The sequence below is a fragment of the Amblyomma mixtum genome, chromosome 1 (assembly GCF_055824585.1).
Source record: "Amblyomma mixtum isolate Tamu chromosome 1, ASM5582458v1, whole genome shotgun sequence".
Lineage (NCBI taxonomy): Eukaryota > Metazoa > Arthropoda > Arachnida > Ixodida > Ixodidae > Amblyomma > Amblyomma mixtum.
Genome location: NC_143012.1, coordinates 105,784,626 through 105,806,017, shown reverse-complemented (window position 1 = coordinate 105,806,017; position 21,392 = coordinate 105,784,626). Strand labels below are relative to the sequence as shown.

The 21,392-nt window shown below is 48.7% G+C and overlaps 1 pseudogene; it reads right to left on the bottom strand.

The window, feature by feature from the left end:
- Nucleotides 1–17,847: 17,847 nt before the first annotated feature.
- LOC149367434 (uncharacterized) lies at nt 17,848–20,200 on the bottom strand (annotated as a pseudogene).
- Nucleotides 20,201–21,392: the final 1,192 nt, after the last annotated feature.

Here is a 21,392-nt window from a genome sequence, read left to right as displayed (position 1 = left end):
GTCGGCAGTGTGGTGACGTCACGCCGAGACCGAGAGCCATCATCCGGGCACTGAAATCCACTCATCCGGGCACTGAATTCCAGTCATCCGGGCACTGAATTCCAGTCATCCGGGCACTGAATTCCAGTCATCCGGGCTCTGAAACGAGAACATCCGGGCACCGTACGAGACTTAACGAGATTTAACGAGACTCTCTAAGCCCTCCTACGCGACCGGCATGCAAGCGCCGGTTGGTCTCCAAATGAGACAAAAAATAACTGCTGCCAGTGCCTTCTCAATGTTTATCAAGATATCAGTGGAGCTGTGGGTTTGATAATGCACGGAATTATAATTTCCGATTTCTAATAACGCATGCAAAAAGCACATAAATGCCACGTTACACTTCGTTGTCATACGTGATCCGGGGGAGAAGCGCTGCGTTCAAAGGGCAAGGCATTGCGTTGAACGGGTGGTGGCGTTCCTCCCTTCCTGTACGGTGCGGTTCGGGTGTCCACCGAGATGACATTAGGCCCGTAAACATTTCATGCTTACTCTACTCTCGTTTACGGGAGAGGCAGAGATTTTTTTCTGTCCCTAGTCGATTTGAAGCCTGACTGAAGAATAAACAGTTTGAGTTCGTCGAATTTGTGATGGCGTTGATTAAAATTGGTCGACACTGCCTTCTGTTCATTCCGTGTTGCGTCAGCCCGGTGCCCGTTTAATCTGGCACTCATTGTTTGCCCGGTTTCTCCGATATATTGTTTCTGGCAGAAGGAGCACTGGAGCATGTAGATAATATTGGACGATGTGCAGTCAAAACTGGTCTTTATATCGAAACTGAAATCGCTTGCCGTACTTTTAACCGTAGTGTCCCTTTGTAAATGTTTGCATGTCTTGCATCTAGGTCGAGAGCATGAAGTTACTGTCGGTGGTGGTTTCTTACCGAGCCTAGCATGCACCAGGATGTCCTTCAGGTTTGTGTTGCGTCTGTATTGTTTAACTGTGAAAACAAATTCCAGGAGCGCGCCTTATCATGTCGTTCTTGAGCTTTAGGTGACCCTCCTGCGCATGTGACGACAAGCTTTATAAGTGCGTTTCATGCATGCAATAAAATCAGTTGGAAGTTGTCGCTTCGCCCTGTTACTTTTCCTATGTGTCTCGTCTGTTTTTTTCGCCTAAAACCTATTGCAGTATGGACCAAAACCAACTAGCCCAGCAGCAAGCGCTCTTAGACTATATTTCTTGTACAGTGGGCCCTTCCTTTTGCGTGTCATCTCCACGTTTCATTGATGATTGTATCACATGTGTCGTCGCCAACACCTGTCGTGCAAGGACAGTCGCCTTTTGCATCAAGAACGGCTTGGTACCCGTTGAAGTAAGTGCGCTTCTCCGTCCAGTGCTTCGTTCATGGGGTCACGTAAAAAGAATTAGCAAGATCCTCATGTCGGAGTTATGGCGCCAGAATCGCCTTTTTTATGACCTTCTGCGTGTTGCCTGCTTCGCACAAAGTCCTGCATGTGTCGCTGAGAACACTTTTCGGTCCATCACGAAGTTGGCCTCAAAGATGACTGAAGCAGTGGACGTGCATACTCAACTCTTTGCTGAGGGAAGCAAGGAAGGACCAGAAGAAGAAAGGTGGTGAAGGATTGGTGATAATGGGTGATGTACATCTGCCAGGGAAGATGAAATCTGTTTCGGAAAAAGGGCCGAAGTACGCAGTGGAGCCAAAAGTGGCGTCTAAAAATCTATTAGCCATCAACCGACAAATTGCAAGAAAAGCCACAGCGGAGATGCGAGAAAAATGCCTGCTGGAAGGCGTTGAATCCCTTCTAAAGTCAGGTTATCCGAACACCACAGAAACATGGGAATGTCGACGGAAGCCATTGCGTCGTACTGCAGAAGGAATCAACTGCGTCTACTACAAGCTGATAAGGAGGGCGGATTTGTAGTTGCTCTCGGATAACTTCTCAGCGAGAGCAACTCAGTCGGTTAGAAAGAATTTTGTTCCAATTTCTAAAAATCTACAAAAGTGAAATCGGCCGCGATGGTCTTATGTGATCGTCTGGGGTTGAGCACCCCTACTAACCAGATTAGAGATAGCAAAAAGAGCGCGCTAAAAGTTTTTGTTTTCTGAGTAAGGAAGTGAAAGAGCTTGCAAAAGCTCTAGACGATTTCAAACGCGAGATAAGGGCTGACCTCCGAAACTTGAAAGACAGTGTCAAGCACTGTAGCGACATATGTGACGGCGTCAACGAAATCAAAACCGAGATCAAAGAACTTCGGAAAGAAGTTCCAAGGCTGTCTAAACAAAATGATGAACTGACTGCTGAAAACCAAAAGCTTACTGAAAAAAATGAAGAACTCGAGCAGTATCTGAGAGCAAACAATCTAGAAATAAAGGGTGTACCTGAGGAAGGTGATGCAGTGGACATAGTTAAAAGGATTAGAAATCTGATCAATGAGCCAATTGTCGACTCTGATATTGATGTGTGCCATCGCGTCAGTACCTTTAAGTCCGACAAGAAGAACATTGTTGTCCGCTTTGTGCAGCGCACGAAGCGAGACAAGCTCTTGCAGAAATGCAAGAAGCAGGATATCGATACCAAAGACCTTGACTATGGTGGCGAGGGTACACCTGTGTACGTGAATGAACACCTGACTGGAACAAACAAAAAGCTTCTCGGCGCAGCCATTGCTCAAATGAAAAGAGCAGGGTGGAAGTTTGTGTGGTTTACTCGCGGTCGAATCCTTGCAAGGAAGGACGAGCAGGCAGGCATTGTCAGAATCGCCAATATGACAGATATTGCTAAGATTGCAAGCTAGACAACATAACCCGCATTCCTGTGTGCTTCTGAAGCTGTTACAATGGAAAGGCAGGAAATTTATTGTTCCTATTATGACTGTCCTACATTTAACAAAACATGTGCAACAAAGAACTTACCGTTTGCGCCCATACATTTGAACATGAGAAGTGTTAAATACAAGATAGACGATTTAGAAATGTACCTCGATTCTCTTTCTGTAAAATTTGATATCGTTGTCCTTACTGAAACTTGGTTAAAGAAGGATGAAGTGCCTCCTCACATTCAAGGTTATAAGAGCGTAGCCGTTAGCAGAGAAAACAGGAGAGGTGGCGGTATAGCCATTTACTTTAAGTGTAGTTACGAATATGAAATTCTTTATGACCTAACGAAGCTGAATGAAAATAGCGAAAGCCTATTTCTTAAAGTATCGAACGTGGTAGTCGGTGCACTCTACAGACCACCATCTGGCATTGTAGCGGAATTCTTAAATTTTTTTGAAAATGCCCTTGAATCACTTGGGCATCTAGCTGCCTCTTTCGTTATTCTCGGTGATGTGAATATTGATGGTCTCTCCGATGAACCATGTGCAAAAGAATTTAAAGATATTGTTTATGAGCATGCGTGTAAAAATATAACCTTACCAACCAGGATTACTGCTGATACTGCCACGTGTATTGATGTCTGTGTCACAAACATTGCAACCGAAAATCTTATTGCTGGTGTGATGACAAGCAATATCAGTGACCACATGCCAATCTTCTGTCTAGCCTCTGTCGCAACAAAAAACCACTGTAAAAAGAAGCATATTAAGTCACATGTCCGCACAATAAACGCACAGACATTGCAAAACTTTCGTTTTCTTTTACAGCACGCAGACTGGGATCATATATGTAAAGACACCTACCCCAAAACAGCTTATCAAAAATTTCTGCATCATTTTCTTTCCTGCTACAATACAGCTTTGGTTGGTTGGTTTATGAGGTTTAACGTCCCAAAGCGACTAAGGCTATGAGAGACGCCGTAGTGAAGGGCTCCGGAAATTTCGACCACCTGGGGTTCTTTAACGTGCACTGACATCGCACAGTACACGGGCCTCGAATTTCTCCTCCAAAGAAATTCAACCGCCGCGTCCGGGATCGAACCCGCGTCTTTCGGGCCAGCAGCCGAGCACCATAGCCACTGAGCCACCGCGGCGGCCTAATACAGCTTTCCCTCTGCGAGAAAAACCAAAAATGGAGAAATAAGAAAACCATGGGTAACCAAGCATTTATACAAAAGAATTCAAGAAAGGGACAACATGTATCATGATTTTATAAAAAATCGTGATCCCGCTTTGCTTGTTGAGTACAAAAAGATCAGGAATAGACTGAACTCGGACCTGAAAAAAGCCAAAACTGAATTTTATCAGAATAAGTTTAGCCAGATCAACGGAGACCAGAAAAAATGTGGGACATGATTAACCACCTTATGAACAGAAAGCATAATTGTGATGCTGTGCAAGAAATAAAAAAATACAACGAGCATGTAAAAGGGCAGAAACTGGCAGATGAAATGAATTGTCACTTTGTTAACATTGGTCAGTACGCTGGGCAAAATACGTGCACGGATAACTGACCACAGGGACATAGGCTGCCGCAATCTGTTATGCTTTGGCCATCTACTCCTGCTGAAATTGAGACAATAATAGCCCAACTAAAGAATGATGCAGCAGCTGGATACGATGGAATAAGAGCATTGCCACTTAAATACACTGCGCCTATTATTAGCCCAATACTGGCACATATCATTAATGCGATGCTTCAGTCTGGAGATTATCCTGAAGAATTAAAAATTGCTAAAGTCACGCCCGTGTATAAAGGTGGTTGTGCATCAGATATCAATAACTATCGGCCAATTTCCGTCCTCCCAGTTTTTTCGAAGATATTTAAAAGAGCTATAAGTGATCGGCTTGTGTCCTTTTTTGAAAAGAATCAGATTATTACCTCTGCCCAGTACGGGTTCCAAAAGAGAAAATCAACGGAAAAGGCTTTGATTCATATTAAAGAAAAGATAGTGGAAAACATTGAACAGAAACTTTTGACCCTTGGGTTATTTTTGGACCTAAATAAAGCATTTGACACTGTACAGCACGACATTCTGATAAAAAAGCTGGATATGTATGGTGTACGAGGAATAGCACTCAATTTAATTAAAAGTTATTTATGTGATCGCTACCAGTATGTTGACATTAATGGTATAGCATCCAGTAAAATGCGAATTCTGCATGGTGTGCTCCAGGGATCCATTCTAGTGCCACGTATCATTGTAGTGTTTGTTCGTTCACGCTCAAGGCTGCAGGAAAGGGCTGTTATCATTTTTGTTTGTGACGCGAGAAGCGACCAGTCTAATCTCGATTGATCGCAGCCATGAAAGGCTGCATCTAGGTTTTTCCAGATTACTGTAGATGATCTTGTCCTGCTATCTGGAAGTTTCTTTGCCGACTTTAAATTGAGCGATGCCGCGAGCGGCGGGCATTCGTAGTTCGACGATTGACGAGCACGCTTGTTGCTTACGCCGCCACTGAGTGATTCAGTTCCTTTTGCGGGCGCAAGTCAGCCCAAATAAAGAGCTTCGTTTGAAAGTATTTCTGGTGTCTTCCTGACCGCTGGACTGCCGTCACTACAACGTGACATCTGGTGGAGGTGCGGGGTAGCCTTCCATGTACCGGACACCCCCAGCAAGTCGCGACGCTAGCCCTTCCAGTCATTCACCGCAGGACCTGAGTCCAGTCCACCGCGCAAGCCGACGTCTGCTAGGAGACGCACTTGAGTTCGGGATTCTGCCTGACCCTACCCGGAAACGAAAGCCAGCAGGAACGTCCACCATGAGCTTGCCCCAGCTGACGACCACTCCAATCATTCTGCAGCAGCCCCGGGTGCCACCAACCTTCGACGCTTCGCCTGGTGCCGACCCCGAAGAATGGCTGGAGCAGTTCGACCGTGTGGCTGTCTTCAACAACTGGGACGATGCCATGAAATTTAGGTACGTCTTCTTCGCCCTGGAGGGACCAGCAAGAGTCTGGTTCGAGAATGAGGAAGCCAGCCTTGCCAACTGGGAAACCTTCAAGGAACAGCTTCTGAAGACCTTCACAAACGTCGTGCGAAAGGAGAGAGCCCAGCAGCTGCTACAGTCTCGCATACAACACCCAAACGAGACCGTTGCAGTGTATACTGAAGAGATGAAGCGTCTCTTCCGGCGTGCCGACATGAACATGAAGGAAGAAGAGAAGGTGAAGTTGCTTATGCGAGGAATTAAAGAGCAACTCTTTGCCGGCCTCGTCCGCAACCCACCGAAAACCGTCGCGGAATTCGTAGAAGAGGCATCCACAATGGAAAAAACCCTTGACGCCCGAGCCCGCCAATATGACCGCCAGCAGCGCGTCTTCTCAGCAAACTGCCTTGACACCGTTAACAACGATAACCTGCGAGAGGTTATCCGTCAAGTTGTGCGAGAAGAGCTCCGACGATTGCTGCCAACGGGAACGCAGCCGCAGCTTTCATCGCTCGCTGACGTCGTCCGGGACGAGGTTCAACAGGCCTTGGGTGTGACGCCGACACCCACGCAGCCTCTGCAGCCCCCAGCCATGACTTACGCCGCAGCTGTGCGCCGTCCTGCACCTCGACGACGGGACCCAAGCCCCTATCGCCCTCAGCCAGCTGCGTTGGACCGCCGCCCACTCGCCCCAACCCGCCCGTCCTACGAGCGACGCGCGCAGCCGAGGAAATGCGACGAGTGGAGAACTCCCGACTAGCGCCGCCCACTATGCTTCCACTGTGGCGAAGCCGGTCACGTCCTCCGGCACTGCCCATACAGAAGACTGGGCATCCGAGGGTTCTCTTACGACGCTCCACGACCCCGACCCGGCCAGCGACCAGCCGAAATCGAGGAGTTTTTACGTCGGGAAGAATACTCATCGCCGAGCCGCCTATCACGTTCCCCGTCGGCATCGTCCCCGCGCTTTGTATCCCCTAGCCGAGGTTACGCCGTGCGTGGACGCTCCCCCAGCCCCCGAAGGTTAAACTAAATAAAGCAGCCTCTGGAGGTGAGGTTGCTTCTAAGCGCAATGACAAAGATCCTCCATCGACGAGTACTCAAGACCATGCCTCAACTACAACGACAACACCGACGACGACGACACCGACGACAACGACGCGGCCAGACTTGAAGCTTTTACCGCTGCCCAGTGAAGTAACGTCGCAGTACGCCCACCGCAGCCTCACTACTCGACGAAGCCGAGATCGGACACCGAAGACAACGTACAATACGAGAACGCGAACAAGTGACCTTGAAGTTACGGTCGACGGTCACGCGGTTACTGCCTTGGTGGACACGGGAGCTGACTACTCTGTCATGGGTGACCCACTCGCTGTCCGACTCAGAAAGGTAACAACAACCTGGGATGGCCCGCTGATCCGCACCGCAGGTGGCAACCTGATTACGCCGTCAGGACGCTGCACCGCAAGAGTTGCTGTAAATGGGAGAACCTATGCGACAACCTTCCTGATCTTACAGCAATGCTCGAGAGACGTGATTTTGGGAATGGACTTCCTGAACGAACATCGGGCGATCATCGACCTTCGATCTAAGTCGATCAAGCTTTCCACGGAAAAAGCCATACCTGTTGCGACGGGCGCGACTCATCCCGTTGCCTTAAACGTCCTCGATGAAGCATTGAGCGTGCCGCCCCGATCAAGTGTTCTCGTCGGCATAGGTACTGGAGACATCGAAAATTCCGAAGGCGTTATCGAGGGGAACACACAGTTACTCCTGGATCGAGGATTGGGCGTCGCGAGGGGAGTCGCCGAAATCCGAAATGGCCAAGCCCAGGTGTTGCTAACCAACTTCACGGAAGAATACCGGCATCTAAACAAAGGTACGACGATCGCTTTCCTCGACGAGCTGGCAGACATCAGAGACGTATTTGCCCTACCCGACCAACCCGCAGAACCATCTGACCAAGGCCATCAACCCACGTTCGACATCAACCCGGCATTACCCCGGAGCAGACAAGACCAAATACGCAGTCTTCTTCAAAGGTACACCGATTGCTTCTCATCAGCATCGAATGTGCGACGAACCCGGCTTGCCAAGCACCGCATTGTCACAGACGAACACGTGCGACCACTGCGACAGAGCCCCTACCGCGTATCGCCTCTAGAACGCCAAGCTATCCGCAAGCAAGTTGAGGAAATGCTTCGTGATGACGTCATACAGCCATCGAGGAGCCCCTGGGCAGCACCGGTCGTCCTAGTGAAAAAGAAAGACGGCAACCTTCGCTTTTGCGTCGATTACCGCCGCCTGAACAACATTACGAAGAAGGATGTCTACCCCCTCCCCCGCATCGACGATACACTGGACAGGCTGTGCAACGCTAAGTACTTCTCATCGATGGACCTGAAGAGCGGCTACTGGCAAATTGAAGTCGACGAAAGAGATCGCGAGAAGACTGCGTTCATCACGCCAGACGGACTCTTCGAGTTCGAGGTGATGCCATTCGGCCTCTGCTCTGCCCCAGCGACGTTCCAGCGAGTAATGGATACGGTGCTCGCAGGCTTGAAGTGGCAGATTTGCCTAGTCTACTTAGATGACGTTGTTGTCTTCTCCTCAAGCTTTGAAGACCACCTCAGAAGGCTTCGGATAGTGCTGGAAACGATCAAGTCTTCAGGCCTGACACTGAAACCAGAGAAATGCCACTTCGCCTACGAGGAGCTGCTGTTCCTTGGTCACGTCGTAAGCAAGGATGGAGTTCGCCCAGACCCCAGAAGACGGCTGCGATCGCAGAGTTTCCACAGCCTAATGACAAGAAGGCTATACGCAGATTTCTTGGATTGTGCGCTTATTACCGACGATTCGTCAAGAACTTTTCGCGCATCGCTGAACCTTTGACTCAACTTACCAAGGCTGACGTGCCTTTTAAATGGGAAAGGCCACAAGAAGAAGCTTTCAACGAGCTGAAGCGCCGCTTACAGTCCCCTCCTGTGCTCGGGCACTTTGATGAAAACGCCGAAACCGAAGTTCATACCGATGCAAGCGGGGTGGGCTTAGGAGCGGTCCTCGTTCAGAAAAATGGCAGACAGGAGAAAGTTATCGCGTACGCTAGCCGTTCACTGTCGAGAGCCGAAGCCAACTATTCGACGACAGAGAAAGAATGTCTCGCCATTATTTGGGCCACATCCAAATTTCGCCCCTACCTATACGGACGACCTTGAATCAAGGTTGTGAGCGATCACCATGCTCTGTGCTGGCTGCCCAATTTGAAAGATCCCTCCGGCCGCCTTGCTCGTTGGAGCCTGCGTCTTCAAGAATTCGACATAACTGTAGTCAACAAATCTGGCCGCAAGCATTCCGATGCAGACTGCTTGTCACGAGCTCCTGTCGACGCAGCACCCGAAGAGGAAGACGACGACGCTTTCTTAGGACCGGTAAGCGCCAGCAGTTTCGCGCAGCAGCAGCACTCGGATCCTGACTTGCAAAGCCTAGTTGATTATCTGAAAGGCAAGACCGCATCGCCTCCCCGAGGGTTCAAGCGGCAACTGTCGTCCTTCGTCCTTCACAATAATGTCCTCCTGAAGAACTTCGCGCCGAACAGGACAGTGCATCTTCTTGTCGTGCCCAAAAATCTCAGGCAAGAAATTATGCAGGCATGTCATGATGAGCCGACTGCAGGACATCTCGGGATTGCTCGCACGTTGCACCGCATCCAGGAGAAGTACTATTGGCCACGGCTAGCTACCGACGTTTCCCATTACGTGAAAACGTGCCGTGAGTGTCAGCGACGCAAAACGCCTCCGACTAGACCAGCCGGACCCCTGAACCCCATACCACCGCCAACTAAGCCCTTTCAGCAAATAGGGATGGACCTCCTCGGCCCCTTTCCGACCTCTTCATCAGGAAACAAGTGGATCATCGTGGCCACCGACTACATGACCCGCTACGCCGAAGCAAAAGCATTGCCTAGTGGTACCGCAACAGAAGTCGCAAAATTTTTTGTCGAACAAATTCTCCTGCGACACGGCGCCCCGGAAGTGCTCATCACAGACAGAGGAACGGCGTTTACAGCGGAGCTGACGCAAGCCATTTTAAACTACAGCCAGACAACCCATCGGAGGACCACTGCCTATCATCCACAAACCAACGGACTCACAGAGCGTCTGAACAAGACCATCGCAGACATGCTCTCCATGTACATCGACGCCGAACACAAGACGTGGGACTCCATTCTGCCCTACGTGATCTTCGCTTATAATACTGCCGTCCAGGAGACAACCAGGTTTACCCTATTCCAGCTGGTATACGGCAGGAAGCCCACGACAACACTCGACGCAATGCTCCCGCACGTTTCCGACGAAGACAACCTCGACGTCGCCGCCTACCTTCATCGCGCCGAGGAAGCCCGAAGACTTGCGCGGCTTCGCATTCAAGACCAGCAGCACACCGACGCCCGACGCTACAATCTGCGCCGACGAGACACGCATTACAAGCCAGGTGATCGGGTTTGGATATGGACGCCAGTTCGCCGCCGTGGACTGAGCGAAAAGTTGCTGCGACGCTACTTTGGCCCGTACAGGGTTCTCCGTCGCATCGGTGACCTCGACTATGAAGTCATCCCCGACACCACGACAGCATCTCAGCGACGCCGCCCACGCCCGGAAGTCGTACATGTCGTACGCCTGAAGCCATATTATGAACGCTAAAGGACTCGAAGTTTCATTTTCCGTGTTTATTTTCATTTTAAAGCATCGAGACGATGCTTCTTTGGAAGGGGGGTAATGCCACGTATCATTGTATTGTTTGTTCGTTCACGCTCAAGGCTGCAGGAAAGGGCTGTTATCATTTTTGTTTGTGACGCGAGAAGCGACCAGTCTAATCTCGATTGATCGCAGCCATGAAAGGCTGCATCTAGGTTTTTCCAGATTACTGTAGATGATCTTGTCCTGCTATCTGGAAGTTTCTTTGCCGGCTTTAAATTGAGCGATGCCGCGAGCGGCGGGCATTCGTAGTTCGACGATTGACGAGCACGCTTGTTGCTTACGCCGCCACTGAGTGATTCAGTTCCTTTTGCGGGCGCAAGTCAGCCCAAATAAAGAGCTTCGTTTGAAAGTATTGCTGGTGTCTTCCTGACCGCTGGACTGCCGTCACTACAACGTGACACTAGGATCGTTTTTATTCCTGGTGTACATCAATAATATTACCTCAGTCACTGGCTTTACCGACATAGTTTTACATGCGGATGACACCAATGTCTTCTTCACTGGAGGAAACAAAGCAAGCTTGGAAAAAGCTGCTAATGAATACTTGCTTAAACTATCAGGATGGCTTTTAAATAACAAATTGAGTCTAAATACAAGTAAGACAAAGTACATTATATTCAAGCCCATAAATAGGAGAGACTGTTCAACCATAAATGTAACCTATGATGGAACTCTGATAGAACAGGTAAAAGAACAAAAATTTTTGGGTGTTTGGTTCAGTGAAGAGCTTTCCTGGACTACGCATGTTAATAAATTAAAAGCTGATTTGGCGCTAATAACTGAAAGCATCTATACGATCAGGAATCTAACACCTGTTTTAAGGACGTGGTTATCATATTATTCTCTTTCTTACTCAAGATTAAGTTATGGAATATTGATCTGGGGGACGACGACAGCCTATAATTATAATAAATTAATTGTTGCACAAAAGAACGTACTACGCTTATGTGAAAACTATAAAGACGATAGGCGCAGCTTACGGACCGGGCCGCTTTTTGTTAAGTACAACATGCTAAAAGCAAACCAGGTCTATTACTTTAAACTGCTGCAGTGGGTCCATCGAAACAAACTACATATCCATCTAGGAAAATATAGCAGTACATACCCGATCCGCGAGCCTATACGAAGAGTGCATATGATACGAACTAATTATGGTAGCCAAACGCTAACTTTTCAGTCTACTAAACTGTTAAACAGCTTTGGGATGCACATGGATTTCAACAAACCTTTTACAGTTTTTAAATGTGAATGCAGACACTTATTGGTTAATTCAGCAATTTCATACACAACTTAATGATATGTGTTTCTAGTAGAGCCTCATCAAATCGATTTAATCGTCAATACGTGTTCCGCGGTTTGCACATGGAATGTGGTACCTAACGCTTGCCATTGGATACAAAATTGTCTTGGTGTTCTATTTTCTTTTCTTTTGTTCATGATGGGGAGATGGCGTGGTGGGGAGCACGAGGAACGGAAAAGGAACGGCACGTGTTCCTTCTGCGCTATCTTTTCATCAGGAACGTTATCTAATTCGCCCAACTTTCGGCTTTGCTTTTCTTGTGTATTGGTTTTGATGTTTGTAGTGCCGGTTTTGCACTTGATGTTTCCTATTGCCTGTGCCCTTTGTATGCAAACCTGGATATGTTTACAGAATCCGCTTTTTCTTACAACTTTGGATCGTTTGAGACTGATGTACAGGACGGTAAAATTTTGCCTTTTAAATAATTGTTTACATTTTTTCCCTGCTACTGGCCGAAGTATTATGCCTGAGTTCTGTTCGTTGATGCAAAAATTTGTACAAGGGGCCAAGGCCTCGTCAGGCTCTTAGCCTTTAGCCTTAGCCTCCTCTTAGACACCGTCTGAGTAACAAATAAAGAAAAAAAACTGACAAGCAAGGCATGCCGTTTAGAACTATTGTAACTGAAAAAGTCACGTGGCAGAAAAATCTTAGCATGTATTTGGCTAAGCACTTGTCTAAGCTGCATGTAAATCATCCGTTTTTGACGAAACGGTGAAATGAAATTTGTGACTTTTTTGAAACCAACCCTGATGTTGGCAGTGCTTTTTCAGTGGACGTTGTAGATTTGTTCTATAGAGTTCCTCATGGCCCCTTGTTCTCCGCTGTTAGGGAGTGCATTGAAGAAAATGGCCCGATTTCTTTTCAGAACTCAGCCGGTATTTCCATAGATGATTTTTTAACCTTATTACAGTTTTACCTGGAATCTACTTTTATCACTTTTGACCAGCAGTTTTTTCTGCAGAAGTCAGGCATATGCATTGGGTCCTGTGTGGCACCGGTGCTATGTCACATCTTTTTATATCATATTGACCAAGCTCTGCAGCAAGTTTTACCCAGTGACAAGGTTTTTAAAGTTTTTAGGTATGTTTATGATTTTATGATTGTTTTAACTAAAGAAGGTCTTTACAACCTTGATGAAACACTGGACAGTGTTTTATCTGCCTTTAGAGAGCATGGAAAAGGTCTAGAGTTCACACACAAACTACCTGATCATGAATCATTATAGTTTTTAGACTTGACAATTGAGTTTTGTGGCGATCGGGTCTGTTGGTCCTATTTTCCGCGTGCAAAGAAGCAGCTGCTACCTTTTAACTCCTGCCATTCTAAACTTGTGAAACGCGGGATTGCTTCGCTTTGCCTTGAATCGGCACTCAAAAAGTCATGCCCTCACAAAATGCGGGACAGTTTTAATCACCAATTGGCTAGGCTTTTTGCAGCCGGGTTCCTCCGTTCGCTCGTGACTGCGGTGGTTGAATGTCTCCTAAAGAAGACAAAGAAAAGTACTGGTAGAGCTAGGCCAGAGGTCCCTCGAGAAGAGGTAAGACCAGTGGTGGTGCCATACGTGCATCGTGTGGCCCATAATTTGAAGAAAGTTGCCAGCCGCCATGCTGTACGGCTCGCCTTCTCGGCACCAAGAAAGCTAGGTGGCCATTGCCCCCGTACTGACAAAGACAACACCAAGGAACGAGGCTGCGGAACAAAGCACAGGGGCCCGTTCGTGAAATGTGCTGAAGGGGTCGTCTACGAAATCCCCCTTTCTTGCGGACACTCCTACATAGGTAAGGCAGGCAAGTGCCTGAATGAGCGAACGAGGGAACATCAGAGAAATGTAGAGCAGAAAAAGGAAGGCACACACACATCTGACTAAGCACATCAGTAAGTGCCCGTCCCGCAGTTGTGAGCCATGCTTCACTGATGTGCGCATTCTGCGCAGAAGCAGTGACACTACTGCTAGGAAATTGATAGAAGCGTTTTTTGTCAAAAAGAAAGGCGACATGTGCGTAAGCGACACATCTGTTGTATTGTTTAACTGTGAAAAGAAATTCCTGGAGAGCGCCTTATCATGTCGTTCTTGAGCTTTAGGTGACCCTCCTGCGCATGTGACGACAAGCTTTAAAAGTACGTTTCATGCATGCAATAAAATCAGTTGTAAGTTGGCGCTTCGTCCTGTTACTTTTCCTATGTGTCTCGTCTGTTTTTTGCGCCTCAAACCTGTATCAGTATTGTGCACGTAGGGCGCCACCACAGGTCGCACCACCTCTTCCCGAGGGACATCTTCCCCAGCTCTCACAGCCTTACTCTTCATCTTCTGCAGCAGGCATTCAGCGACAGCCGTTACGAGCGAATCAGGGAACGCAGCTGAATGCAGCCTAGCCAATTGGTTTTGAAAACTTAGACGCGTCTTGTGAGAGCATGATTTTTCAAGGGCAGATTGGATTGCTTCACTTTGCCTCCAATCTGCCCTTGAAAAATCATGCTCTCACAAGATGCATCTAAGTTTTCAAAACCAATTGGCTAGGCTGTATTCAGCTGGGTTCCCTGGTTCGCTCGTAACGGCTGTCGTTCTTCAAGTCTGACATTGATTGATGATGTCTGACATTGATGAAGCCTGACATTGACGTCTGACAGTGGTTTTTTCTGCGCCCAACAAGCTCGCCTCTTTGTGCAGGAGAGTTAACAACCAGCAAGTTCACCGTGGTTGTGGGCAAACGCACAGTAATCCACATGTTCCTTGTGCCTCCGGTGTTGTGTACTCTGTGCCCTTATCCACCGGGAAGGAATACATTGGTCAAACGGGAAGGTGCATCAATGTCAGACTTCAAGAACATAATAACAATGTAAGTAATATAGCCATCACTGGAAATCTGGCCAAGCACTGTCCAAAATGTGAAAGCAAAATTTGCGCTCCAATATTTGACCAATGTGCAATTATTGGGAAAGAACGAGATCGTACGTCGGGAGAAATAATTGAGGCTTGCAACATCCGTCGTGCGGAAGACCACTGTGTCAGTACACCATCCATTAGTTTATCTCAGAAAGAATTGGACTTTCTGAGAACAGCAGGGCCTGCGTTGTGACTCTTTGCGTTGTTTGATTTTATCCCATCCTGTTTTTATTGTTTATTCCGGGTTTTTGGCCCTTTAATTGTGACATAAGGTTAGCTTTTATTCGTCGCAGGCCTTTACTCCTTTTAGTTGTTTCGTGCTTTTAGCCCCCTTTTTTGCCTCTAAAAATTCATCATCCGGCCCTTTACACCCTGCGCTTCCCCTCATCGTCTTTCACCGCCACTACATTTACCAATATGTTTTACCTACTGACGTGACCGTCTTCTGGATTCCGGTGACCGAGCAGCCCTTTTATCTATGTTCCACCCCCTTATGATTGCTATATATTCTCTGTATTTCGAAATAAAAATTCGGTTGATAGTCAGCGCCTGTCTACGTCCTTCATTGTTTCTTGTGTCCCGTCCTTTGCGCTGCTCCACCAAGATGCACTTCATAAGTGCCCGGCTTCATACGTCGGCGAAGCAAAAAACCTCCCCCAAAGAATAAGGCAACACAAGAATGACGTCCGGCTAATGAATTGGGAAGCCAACCCCCTCGCCGAACACTGCGAGCGCGCCGACCACCCAATAGCCTTCGAGGAGGTGAGCGTCTTGGCCGTGGAGCCAAACCTGTTCAAGAGGCGACATGTAGAGTCATGGCACATCCGGCTCACAAAGGCGGCGGTGAATAGAACTCCAGGAACGCTCCCCTCTGCGTACGTTAGTGGACTCCGCTAACAAAGGGAGAGCGAAGGCAACAACCCGCTGCTGCTGGCACAATTTAGTCGCCACTGAAGAAGGGACCGAGTAGGTCCCGAAACGTAGGGCAAAATTAAAAAAAAAATTTGGTTGGCGTCAGTTATTTTTCTTTTTTCTCTCAAAAGAAGTTGTATTCTGCGTTGCGTTATGTTCGGCGAATATCCTTCCAAAAATAACATCATCGTCCAAATAACACATGGAAATATTCCTTCCACTTTTGGCCACGTAAAAGCGCATCCATAAGTCGTTCAAAAATGGCAGGACCGTTCATCGTGCTAGCTCGCCTCAATGACCTGAAATACGTGGTCTCTCACCAATCTAAGCAAGGACGCCGTACTAGGAAAACTGAAGTCGTGCACGTCGCACGACTGAAGTCCTTTCACTCTGGCGACCCAGATTGATTGACTGGCCCAGAGGGCTTCGTCTGCGAACGGGGAAGTGTCACGCGCTACACATGGACCCTGGAGGAACAGCGATGTAGGCACGCAGAAAAAGGAGGAAGTTCGATAGCTTGCCGCTGATGCACCAGGCTCGGGTAGAGCTGCCTATGTAAATAGCCTTTGCAAATAGGACCTCTAACAATATATATCAGATCATGAATGGCCATTTACCAGTATCCCTCAAGGGAAAAGTATACAACAGCTGTATCTTCCCGGTACTCAAGTATAGGGCAGAAACGTGGAGGGTGACGAAGAGGGTTCAGCTTAAGTTATGGACAACGCGGTGAATTATGCAAAAAAAAATGCTAGGAGTAACATTGAGAGATCGGAAGCCTGCACAATGGGTGAGGGAACGAACGCGGTTTAATGGCATCCTAGTCGAAATGAAGAGGAAGAAATGGGCTTGGGCAAGGCATGAAATGCGAAGCCAAGACAACCGCTGGCCCTTAAGAGTAACGGAGTGGATTCCAATAGAAGGCAAGCGTAGTAGGGGGCGACAGAAAGCTAGGTAGGCCTTAAGTAGGCCCAGAGTTCCCAATGAGTTTCTGATATTGGCTCGACCACTCTTTACCGCATCCAGTGATGGCCCTGGTTGTCCATCGCTTTTCCAGTACTGGCTGTGCCGTCACAAAATCATGGCTATCATGGGCCAGGTTAGCAAGAATTTTTCCGCTGTTCGCTTTTGTCAGTAGTGCCAACTTAAAATCATGGCTATCACGGGCCATGTTGGCCAGAGTGTTCCCAGTGTTAGCCAGAATTGACTAGGTTATTTAGGAAAGCTCTCTATATTGACCTAGCATTGCCATCTCTCATTGAATGTTAAAAGTGAACTGGCAAACAGCGGTCAACCTTGTGCCATCTACTAACACGACAAGGCAATGTTCAATATTTCTATATAGAGAGCAACCGTTTCTGTAAATGTTTTGAACTCTTAAAAAGTCACTTGAGCTCTCGATTAGAGGTGTGAGACATGTATAAACCTCTCATCTCAGTTTAACTATAATTGGCTTGTATACGTTGCAAAGTAGATATTTTAAGCTGATCCTTGAGGTCAAAACAAAGGTTCCAGGAACACATTATAGCATGCGAGCAGTCTTAGAATAGTAGCGCGGTGCTATTGCTCGACTACTGCTGCTGCAATTCTGTCACAACACCTGTGCTACGCGGACATTTAAGTGGCATTTGAGCCCAATGGTATTCGACATGTCTACTGGCATTCGGGCCGAACGGAGTTGTGCGGCACTTCACAAGAATTTCCCGACGCATTCGGAAGCATTTAAAACGCATTCGCTCGCTGCATAGGTGCTGCCGTCGAGTTTTGTTTTTGTCACTTCACTGTTTTTCAATGGAACAAAAAAGTGACGACAACTTCGGTGGTGGTCAGTGGACTGTACTTATTCCGCCACAGAGGAACCGGTCTGTCGCATAAGACCGACAAGGACACCATCCAGACCAACGACCACAAATGTAAAGAATTCTATCGATAACTAGGAGCGGCTTCTCTAATCTCTAAATTTTCTTTTAAAAAGTCTCGTAAGTTTAGTAATTAAAGAATGCGCGCTGGAGTGACCCAGTGGTAATGATTCGTGTAATAATTGAAGTAACGAAACGTAGCCGGTGGGTGGAACAAAGAATGAACGGTTATTGCTTGGTGTTACTGGCGACACAGCCAAGGTCACATGACTGATCCTGATAAGCGAGAGTGCGACACGTGTGAACCATCCTGCTCGTGCTATACCTCAGCACACATGCTTAATAACACTGCATCAGGCGTGCTTGATGATGCTACATCCCTACCCCCTAAGCTGTAGTAAGCGAGACGATCTGGAGGCTTCCGTAGGCGAGTCGAACGACGTGGTGGTTGTTGGTCTGCGGCTTGAGAGCTGACTTCCCGTGCCTCCGGGCCTTGATCAACTTCTGCCTGCTCGGAGCTACGCTGAGCTTCTTCGTGGGTCCGGACTTGGCTCGGCTTGCTAGGTGACGCCCCTGTGTCGAGCCGTGGCCGGAGTTGGTCTACGTGGCGCCGCTGCTGTCCCTCCGGTGTTTCCACTGTAACCATACGTGCTCCAGTCGTGGACACTACTGTCGCCGGCATCCACCTTCGACCAGACTGAAACTGGCGCGACCATACATGCCTCCCCGGTTGAAACTGTCGGTGCTTTTGCTGCCCCTGGCACAGGTTCGCCGGAGCCATCATTTCCTGTCACCTTTGTGTCTTTGAGTGAAGCTGTCAGCCGGGTTCGGGGACGGAAGCCCAACAGTAGTTCTGCTGGCGACTTTCCTCCTTCCAATGGTGTCGTTCAATAACGGAATAAAAACTTGATTAGTCGTTCTTGCAACGCGCCTGCCGGATTCTTTCGAAGCCCTTCTTTTACTGTCCGCATGGCCCGTTCCGCTAAACCATTTAACTGAGGATGGTATGGCGCTGTTACGTACTTCACGTGGCTTTCTTGCAAGAAACTGGACATTGTGGCACTTGAACACTGTGGTCCGTTTTCCGATACTAAGCAGTGTTGTAGGCCAAAACGTGCGAAAATCCCTTGAAGTGTCTGAATGGTGGTCTCCGCTGTGATGGTCTTCAAAGGTATGGCCTCAATCCACTACGTCTCGGCATCAATCAACACGAAAACTTGTCAGCCACTGATGGGGCCCGCAAAATCCATATGCAACCTGTACCATGGTTTGTTGCTCGCCGGCCATGGAGACGGCACTGCAGAAGCCGGCATGGGCCAGCATTGTATACATTGAGGGCAACCAGAAACCAGCACTTCGATGTCCCTATCTAATCCGGGATACCAAAACAACGCTCGCGCTGTGCGCTTCATGACACTGATACCGGGGTGACTGTCGTTCAGTTCCTTTAGCATGCATCATCGCGCCGCATCCGGCAACACTACGCGATGACCCCAGTAAATCAGGTCATGACTGGCCGCGAGCTCGTTACGGCGAGAAAAGTACGGCATCAGGTGTTGCTGTGCTACAGATAAGTGCCGCGGCCAGCCGCGTGAGATCCACTCCCTGATCTGACGGAGCGCCTCGTCCGAGCGGCTTAGCTCTGCTATTTCCTTAGCGGAAAGGGCCATGGAATCTAGACTCCGCGTATACAGCACGTATTCCATGGGCTTTTGGCCTCCTCGGTCACCCAAGCACGGCAATGGTAGGCGACTGAGAGCGTCTGCGGTAGCATTTAGCTGTTCTGGGCGGTACTCGAGATCATAATGGTAAGCCGACAGTAGCAATGCCTATCGCTTAATTCTTCCTCCGGCCATGTGCGGAATCGTCCTATACGGGTGGAACAGTCCTGTCAGTGGCTTATGAACCGTCACCAGAGTAAAATGCTTCGCCAACAAGTAGTCCCGAAACTTGGTGACGCCGAACACCAAGGCCAACGCTTCTTTCTCCAATTGCGAATAATTCCGCTCAGCCGGCGTCAGTGCTCTCGAACGGAACGATATCGGGTAGTCCCTGTTTCCAATTCGGTGTGACAGCACCGCGCCGTCCCCCACTGGCGAAGCGTCGCATTCAAGCCGCAGCGGCTTTTCGGGGTCGTAGTGCACGAGAAGTTCCGCTTCTATCATTGCGCGCTTGGCTGCCTGGAAGGCTTCCTCGTGTTCGGCTCTCCATTGCCATTGCGCTCCTTTAGTCAACAGCCTGTAGAGTGGAACCAGCGCGGTTGAAAGGTTGGGTAAAAAATTGGCGTAATATGTGATCAATCCCAAAAAGGATATTAGCTGGCTCACAGTCTCCGGTCTTGGTGCGGTGGTGATGGCCTCCATATCCTCAGTGGGGTGTAGGCCAGTCGCATCGATCTTGTGCCCCAAGAACGAAACTTCCTTCTCGCGGAACCTGCATTTGTCACGGTTTCAACTTCAGTCCGTTTTCGCGCAGCCGCTCGAAGACTTGCCGGAGAGTTGAGTCGTCATTCTGTTTTTCGGCAATAATGATGTCGTCGAGTACACCTTGACGCGAGGGAGGCCTTGCAGAACGGATTCAATGCGGCGCTGGAACAATGCTGGAGCCGATGCGATGCCGAAAGCGAGGCGGTTGTATGCAAACAACCCTTTGTGTGTGTTCAACACGGCCATTGTTCGCGCCTCATCGTCCAGTGGAAGTTGATTATAGCGTGTCGTAAATCCAAAGTGGTGAACACCTCGCCCTCGTACAGAGATGCGAAGATGTCCTTAATTTTCGGCAACGAGTACTGCTCCAGATGTATCGCTGGATTCACTGTTAGCTTGAAGTCGCCGCAGAGCCGAATATCACCGTTTCGTTTCAGTACGGGCGCGACGGGCGTAGCTTACTCGGAAACTTTGACTGGTGCAAGCACTCCTTCCTGTACTTGGCGGTCGATTTCTGCAGACCTTTTTTCCCGAAGCGCATAGGGCACTGGTCGAGCCTTGAAAAAGCGTGGTACAGCGGCCTCTTTTTTGTGAAGTTTCACGGGCGGTCCCTTACAACAACCTAACTTCTCCTTGAAAATGTCCGAAAATTCAGCCAGAAGTTTCATTGTATCTGTGTCACCGTGAACCGCATGTATGTTCTGCGACTTGCATTCCTACAATAGTGCCATGCCAGCTTTCCGGAAGGCTTGGATGGTGTTCCGGCCGCACAATAAGAGGCCCGTCGCAATCCAGTAATACGACCGAGCTGTCCACTTGAGTGTTATGGCATTGGACTTTCATGGCCACCCGGCCAAAGGCTGGCAGCGGCCCCAGGAAGCACGTCAGGCGTAGTGAAGTCTTCTGCACTGCCGGCCACCATTAGCGATGGTTCTCGAATACCCTTCTTGGAATGACGCTGACAGTGGACCCTGTATCCACCAGCATGCGCAGGTTCCGGCCTTCCCAGATGAAATCCCTTTCGAATGGGCGTGCGGAATGGTTACTACTGTAGCTGTGAGCCACCAAAGCGTAGAGCATTTCTTCTCCGCTTGCGTCACTGGCGTCCAGCTCCTTCACCGCGTAACTTCCTGAGGGGTTAGCGCAACCACTGGAGCACATTCTTGCCAGGTGTCCCTTCCTGCCGCACTTGTGACACGTCGCTTTCCCTGAATCTGTGATGCCGTGACCCTCAAAGAAGGCCTCCAAACGAACACGGTAAGTGGCCCAGCTACTGGTTGTGTCGGCGAACTCGGGTGGTCAGGCTGTCATCGTTCAGCTATCGCACCCTCGTCGCCACTGAAGTGTGGAAAGAGAAGTTTATTTTGTTCTGTGTTAACATAAAAAATACAAAACAAAACAGCTGAACTCAATGCTCTGGTCAGTCAAGCACATGCGC